This window comes from Magallana gigas, chromosome 2, assembly GCF_963853765.1.
Source record: "Magallana gigas chromosome 2, xbMagGiga1.1, whole genome shotgun sequence".
In the NCBI taxonomy this organism is placed as follows: domain Eukaryota; kingdom Metazoa; phylum Mollusca; class Bivalvia; order Ostreida; family Ostreidae; genus Magallana; species Magallana gigas.
Window position 1 is genome coordinate 42,070,358 of NC_088854.1, and position 7,938 is coordinate 42,078,295.

The following is a 7,938-nucleotide window of genomic DNA, read 5'->3' on the forward strand; positions in this document are numbered from 1 at the left end:
TAAAAAGTAGGAAGCTGGATGTTTTTAATCTGATAATAATTTATGGCTAATTAAATCACATTTAAAATTTTAATTTAGATCTTTTGACAATCAAGTAGGTACTCCTTTTTGAAAGAACATCACGATGTGAAAAATGCTGACATTTTAAAGTAGTTGAAAAACATTTACAGCTTCATTCATCAAAGAACAATAATAATGTTGCGTTACGACCTTTTTTCTATTATTTACAAATCATAGGGTTTTATTGACTGACTTTGTAAAAGAATAATACAATTGTATTAAGTGAACATGTGTTATATGTATATTCTTTTAAAAAAAATCACGATAATATGTGATATATTGCTTCTAAATCTCAAGTAAAATCAGTCAAACAAATCTTTAAAAAGACTTTGCCAAATAAAAGCAATGTTTTTGGACGTATATTGCAGGGACATGTATGACAAGTTAACACCAACTGAGAACACTAACCAATACGAAACTATTATGCGAACAGGTATTCAAATTTTATTGAAATTGATAAAAAACAATAAAATGGCATTAATAAAAACGTTATAATTGAACTCTACATTTACGTATGTTATGTTCATGAAATAATTATATGGTGAAATGGTAAAAAAAATGATTTATCACAAAAGAATAATTTTATCGTCATCTTATTTCAAAAATATAAAGAACTCAATATACATCAAAACAACACCTTATACGCTTATTGTTTTAAGTAAAACATTAACTTAATATTATTTATGTTAAACCCCTTCTTTACTTTTCAAGGCAACATTGACGCTTATTTGTTTCCTTTTGAATAAAAACAGTAACACCTCTTGATTGTTTATAATATAATATTACAAACTTCGTGCAAATTATCCATAAAAAAGTCGAACCTTTTTTTACTAGCTACAACTACCATTGACATTTCTTAACAATATTATAGTATATTTCGATTAAACTACGTCAGTTATGTTAAGTCACGTATTTATTTTGATTCATTAAGGTCTTCCGTTGGAAACGGAAGACCTTATTGTTTTTGCTTTGTTTCTTTTCCTCTATTATTAAGGTCTTCCGTTTCCAACGGAAGACCTTATTGTTATTGCTTTGTTTCTTTTCCCCTATTATTATTATTTTTTTTTTCTTTGACGTTTTCTCAAAAACGCTTCAGCCGATTTTCATGAAACTTTCAGACCTTACTGAGCACATAATTGGTAAGAAATTTATCAATCAAATTTTTGGTCGTCATTTCCGGTCCCGAGATATTAAAGATTTTATGTTTTTGCTTGTTCACGCGTTTTCTCAAAAAGTATCAAAGATAAAATTTTCAAATTTTCAGTGGTGGTAGAGAGTCGTTAGCCACAGTGTCTCTCATATATCCGGACGTCTGTCGTCACTTCCGGTCGTCACCGGAAGGAAATGAAAAACCTTAATTTTACAATTTTTTGGATTTGAATTTTTTTATTTTTTCATTCGATAGAGACGCTCTCAAAACTACAGAATATGAAATTCGTTTTAAAATCAATCCACGCATTCTTGAGATTTGGGACTCCAAAGTTCTGAAGCGAGGGTCCGCGTAGCTCAGTCGTTAGAGTGGTGGACTTGTGCCCAGGCGACCCGGGTTCAGTCCCTGAGTGCCGAATCTTTTTTCTCTCTTATTTGTGTTTTGATTAATGGTTTTATCTTTAAAATTATGGATTTGAATGTTTTCCGTTTTATTTTTGTCATAAATAAAAAAAAAATAGCGGCTTTTTTTTCAGTACAAATAGAGCAAATTCTGTCAGCAGCTCTCTAAATTCCGACGCTCGTCGCATCGCCCACATCAAAGACATGCCGCCGAAGTGCCCCTGCAGTTCGACCACATTAGAGTTCGCTGGGTCGCTTTGCCGGCATCAAAGAAATGCCGCCATCTCAATGACTGTATGCAAACAACATTTAGCAATGCACCCACGTTATTCTACTCGGCTTAAAAAGTAGGACTGCTTAGTATTTAATCCCATATATAGATACACACATGCATGTATACATGCGTTTATTGACATAGTTTGCTTACATATTGATTTCCTGAACATTATAAAACACTATGTAATCTCTCTCTCTCTCTTTCTCTCTCTCTCTCTCTCTCTCTCTCTCTCTCTCTCTCTCGTACAAATGTTTTAGCATTTAAATAAGAACTAGTTCAGGTAACATGCAGTCAATTGGATAGAGGCTAAATGTACATTGGCGTCCAAAAATTATACATGTATTTATTTCAAGTTACAGGATAATGTCTATGGATTAAGATAATTTGAAATTCATTGTTTAGTGATTGTCTTCTTACTGAGTGGAAGTCAATGCTAAAAAGTCATTTTTATTAAAGACGGTGTACTTTTTTGTGCATGTCTAAATACTGATACAAATCTGCTGCCTGTCTGGGATTAAGAAAAACCTCCGAAGTTTATACACGTAACTATACAAAAAAAACGGGTGACTGCGACAAGGTTTGAAAAATGACCACCCGTTTATGAGTGTTTGAGCCTAAGAATAAAAAATCAATAGTTACATCTTTCAAACAACGCTTATACATTGTTCTAACATATGTATTTTATTTAGAAATTGTGTAATGTGTGATATTTAGAATTTAATATTTTACGTTTAAAATAGAAGTCACCGATCGACCCCCCCCCCCCTCCCAGTTCATTTAGTTTTTCTGGCCCGATTTTCCTTGATCTTTGATCTTGGGCCTTTAATTTCAACTAATTACCATTCTAGATTACTGTACTAATGACAAGACCAATTCGTTCATTTTTAAGAGAGTTATGAATTTTTGGGCCTTTGAGTTTCGATTGGCGAGCTTGACATGAACTGTAAAAAAAAATTCTAACTCCCAAGCCCTTCACTCAATCCTAATGAAAATTCGTGAAAATGAACCTCGGACCCCATTCTTATTGTCTCTTAAATATGCAGCGGATTGAACAATTAAGACGGAATTCCGGAGATTAAACAAAAACAGCGCTTATTGCCTATACCTGGAAATTAAATTTACACAGTACACCCACCGACCCCCCCCCCCCTTCCTATTCACAAAATCATTTAGTTTTTCTGGCCTGATTTTACTGGATCTTTCATCTTCAACCCTTATTTTCAACTTAGTTCAATTCTAGATTACTGTACTAATGACCAGACCTATTCGTTCATTTTTAAGAGAGTTATGAATTTTTGGGCATTTGAGTTTCGATTTGCGTGCTTGACATGTACTGTAGAAAAAAATTCTAACTCCCGAGCCCCTTACTCAATCCTAATGACATTTTGTGTAAATGTACCTCGGACCCCATTCTTTTTGTCTGCCAAATATGCAGCGGATTGAATAATTAAGAAGAAATTCCTGAGATCAAACGGCGAGTATAGCCTGTACGGGGACTTAAAATTTACACAGTACAAGGGATGTAAGCAGCCGCGTAACATTTCTGTTGCATGTATATTTCTTGTTTTCCGTTTAGTCTGTATCTTCGATAGCGTGTGAAAACTACTTATGAATATTAGAACTGTGGAAATTACTGTCATCAAATTTTTACCGAATAATTTTACGTGTTACTGATTTCGTTATTTCTACATTTATAAAGATTTTATCAATCCTGCTGAAATAGAACAGTCAAACATAATATTAACGACACGAAAAAAAATTCTCAACACTGAAATACATGGGTAAAATGCATCAGTCACTGTTTTAGGACTTCCCCTAATTGTTGTTAACCGAATCCGAGATCCACACCTCCAAATTCTATTTTCGATTTATTTAAGACGAAAATCAAGCTCGGGTCTTTTCACCCTCCTCGAGACACAAACACGCATCAATATTTCTAATGACATCGCACTATTACCAAACCTGAATAGTCAGACATCTTACACGTTGTTTTTTTATCTCATACAAAAACTCAGCTCCTCTCCCGGGCAGAAACACATCAAATTCAAATACAAATTCGGGAATTATTTCGCGTCAGCCATGTTTGAGACACCTGCAAAGGTTGTGTGTTCTAATCTCGCCGGATCCCAGATTTGTTCTTTCTCTCTATTTCTTTCTTTCCTTTTTATTTATTTTTCTAACTAAAATATTCAATATAAAAGGATTGTTGGACTGTAGCACAAGTTGAAAAACACTCTTCAATTAAGATTTAGACAAAAACAGTCTTTTATTATTAGGGTCTTCCGTCTTCAGCGGAAGACCCTTCTATTCTTATTGTTATTAGGGTCTTCCGTTTACAAAGAAAGACCCTCTTTTTTTTTCTTCGGTTTCTTTTTATTACAGGTCATTAGACCTGTTATTAGGTCAAAAGACCTTTTATTTGATATGATTAAAATTGGGCTGGTCCTTCAAATTAGGGATCCAATGGGGTGTATAATCCTTCATCCATCCCTCTTTTAGATCACATCTGCATTCCCTTATTTTGTTGATGAAGATAAAAGGCAAGGTCATTTCCTCTTCTAAAAATCGGACGGAAGACCTCCTCGTTGCTCGCAACGAGATCGTGTCTAGTTATTATTATTATTTTTTTTTTTTTCTGTCACGTTTTCTCAAAAACGCTTCAGCCAATTTTCGTGAAACTTTCAGATCTTATTCATGACAAAATTTGTAAGAAAATCACACGAGATTTTTTTGGTCGTCACTTCCGGTACCGAGATATTAAAGATTTTATGTTTTTGCTTGTTCACAATTTTTCTCAAAAAGTATTCAAGATAGGACTTTCAAATTTTCACAGAAGGTAGAGAGTGAACGGCCGCAGTGCCCTTCGCATATCCGAACGTCCGCCATCACTTCCGGTTGTCACCGGAAGGAAATGAAAAACCTTAATTTTTTAATTTTTTGGATTTGAATTTTGTTTATTTTTTCATTCGATAGAGACGCTCTCAAAACTTCAGAATACGATATTCGTTTTAAAATCAATCCACGCATTCTTGAGATTTTGGACTCCAAAGTTCTGAAGCGAGGGTCCGCGTAGCTCAGTCGTTAGAGTGGTGGACTTGTGCCCAGGCGACCCGGGTTCAGTCCCTGAGTGCCGAATCTTTTTTCTCTCTCATTTGTGTTTTGATTAATGATTTTATCTTTAAAATGATTGATTTGAATGTTTTCCGTTTTATTTTTGTCATAAATAAAAAAAAAATAGCGGCTTCTTTTAGTACAAATATAGAGCTCTTTTCTGTCAGCAGCTCTCCGGTGCCCCTGCAGTTCGATCGCATTAGAGTTCGCTGGGTCGCTTTGCCGGCATCAAAGAAATGCCGCCATCTCAATGACTGTATTGCACACAACATTTAGCAATGCACCCACGGTATTCTACTCGGCTTAAAAAGGAGGACTGCTTAGTATTTAATCCCATATATAGATACACACATGCATGTATACATGCGTTTATTGACATAGGTTGCTTATATATTGATTTCCTGAACATTATAAAACGCTATGTAATCTCTCTCTCTCTCTCTCTCTCTCTCTCTCTCTCAAGTACAAATGTTTTAGCATTTGAATAAGAACTAGTACAGGTAACGTGGAGTAAATTGGATAGAAGCTAAATGTACATTGGCGTCCAAAAATTATACATATTCTATATCAAGTTACGGGATAATGTCTTCGGATTCAAATAATTTGAAATTCATTGTTAAATGATTGTCTTCTTACTGATTGGAAGTCAACGCTAAAAAGTCATTTTTATTAAAGATGGTGTACTTTTTCCTTTTTTTGTGCATGTCTACATACTGATACAAATCTGTTGCCTGTCGGGATTAAGAAAAGTCTCCGAAGTTTATACACGTAACTATACAAACGAACAGGTGACTGCGACAAGGTATAAAAACTGACCATCCGTTTATGAGTGTTTGAGCCTAAGAATAAATAGATGTAAAAAATCAATGGTTACATCTTTCAAACAACGCTTATATATTGTTCTAACATATGTATTTTATTTAGAAATTGTGTAATATGTGATATTTAGAATTTAATATTCTACGTTTAATATAGCAGTAAACGACCGACCCCCCCCCCCTCCCAATTCATAAAATCATTTAGTTTTCTGGCCCGATTTTACTTGATCTTTGATCCTGGGCCTTTAATTTTAACTAATTACCATTCTAGATTACTGTACTAATTACCAGACCAATTCGTTCATTAATAACAGAGTTATGAAGTTTTTGGCATTTGAGTTTCAATTGTCGTGTTTGACATGTACAATAAAAAAAATTCTAACTCCCAAGCCCTTCACTCAATCCTAATGAAAATTTGTGAAAATGAACCTCGGACCCCATTCTTATTGTCTGTGATATATGCAGCGGATTGAACAATTAGGACAAAATTCCTGAAATTAAACGGCGCTTATTGCCTATACCTGGAAAATAAATTTACACAGTACACGCACCGACCATCCCCCCCCCCCCGCCCCTTCCTATTCACAAAATCATTTAGTTTTTCTGGCCTGATTTTACTGGATTTTTCATCTTGAACCTTTATTTTCCCAAAATTCAAAGACAAATTCGGGAATAATTTCGCGTCAGCCATGTTTTGAGACACCTGCAAAGTCTGTGTGTTCTCTATTTCTTTCTCTCCTTTTTATCTAATTTTCTAGCTAAAATATTCAACATAAAGAGGTGTTGGACTGTAGTACAAGTTGAAAAACACTCTTTAAGTAAGATTTAGACAAAAACAGTCTTTTAATATTAGGGTCTTCCGTCTTCAGCGGACGGAAGACCTCCTCGTTGCTCGCAACGAGATCGTGTCTAGTTATCATTCTTTTTTATCTCCTTTTAAAAATATAGATATTCACTTAATGAAATCATTTTCTATTTCAGATAATCGTGGAAATAATGAGTATCTTTCTATCTATCTATCTATCTATCTATCTATCTATCTATCTATCTATCTATCTATCTATCTATCTATCTATCTATCTATCTATCTATCCACTCATCTAGCTATCAATGTATTTACCTCGAATCAACTCATATCATAAAGAGCATTTAGATTAGTCTTTATTTTCCAGAGAGCTGTATGAACAATTGCAAGAAAAAGAAAGTGGAAATAATGAGTATCTATCTATCTATCTATCTATCTATCTATCTATCTATCTATCTATCTATCTATTCTAGCTATCAATGTATTTACCTCGAATCAACTCATATCATAAAGAGCATTTAGATTGGTCTTTATTTTCTAGAGAGTTGTATGAACAATTGCAAGAAAAAGAAAGTATTGCAAAGAAAGGAAATTCCGACAACCAGAACATACCGCTTAAAACTAAAGGTATACGGTATTTTTTCCCAACAGTTGAATAATTTAATTATTTCGGTTGTTGCAATGCGAAAAAATAATATACAAATAAAAATATAATGCAATGTTGAATTGAAAAAGGTACGAAACGCGTGAAGTAGTCTCATTCAAGATGGAATTTTGGAAATTTTATAAAAATGCTTTTATTTTACATGCGGGGTTTCTTCACAAACGGTTAAAGTGATAAAAATGACTTTTAAAAAATAACGATGTATATTTTTGATGAATATTCTTAAAAGGGAATATCCCTATACGACCCTATAAAACAAGGGTGCGTCTTTTTACACAAATGAACCAACATGTACCCATAATAAACTCTAATAATACCCCTAGTGACCTAATGACCTTTGATGTACCCCAATGATACAACATATGTCATTAATGATTCCCTTGATTAATCTTTGTACCAAAATGCAACACAAATGAATAAGCAACTACACTACAGCGCAATTTAAGAACTATAGACAAGTGTTACCCATTGAACCCAAATAATATCCCAACCAAACTCATTGATCCCCCAATGATCTCCAAGGAACCTTAATCTTTGCCTCATTTAACCTGAAATAAGCCCCTTGCAATGGTATGATGCATTTCGTAGTGAATATTAAATTTCAAATGATACATAAATATATTCCATCTATACAATGAACCCCAACCATACC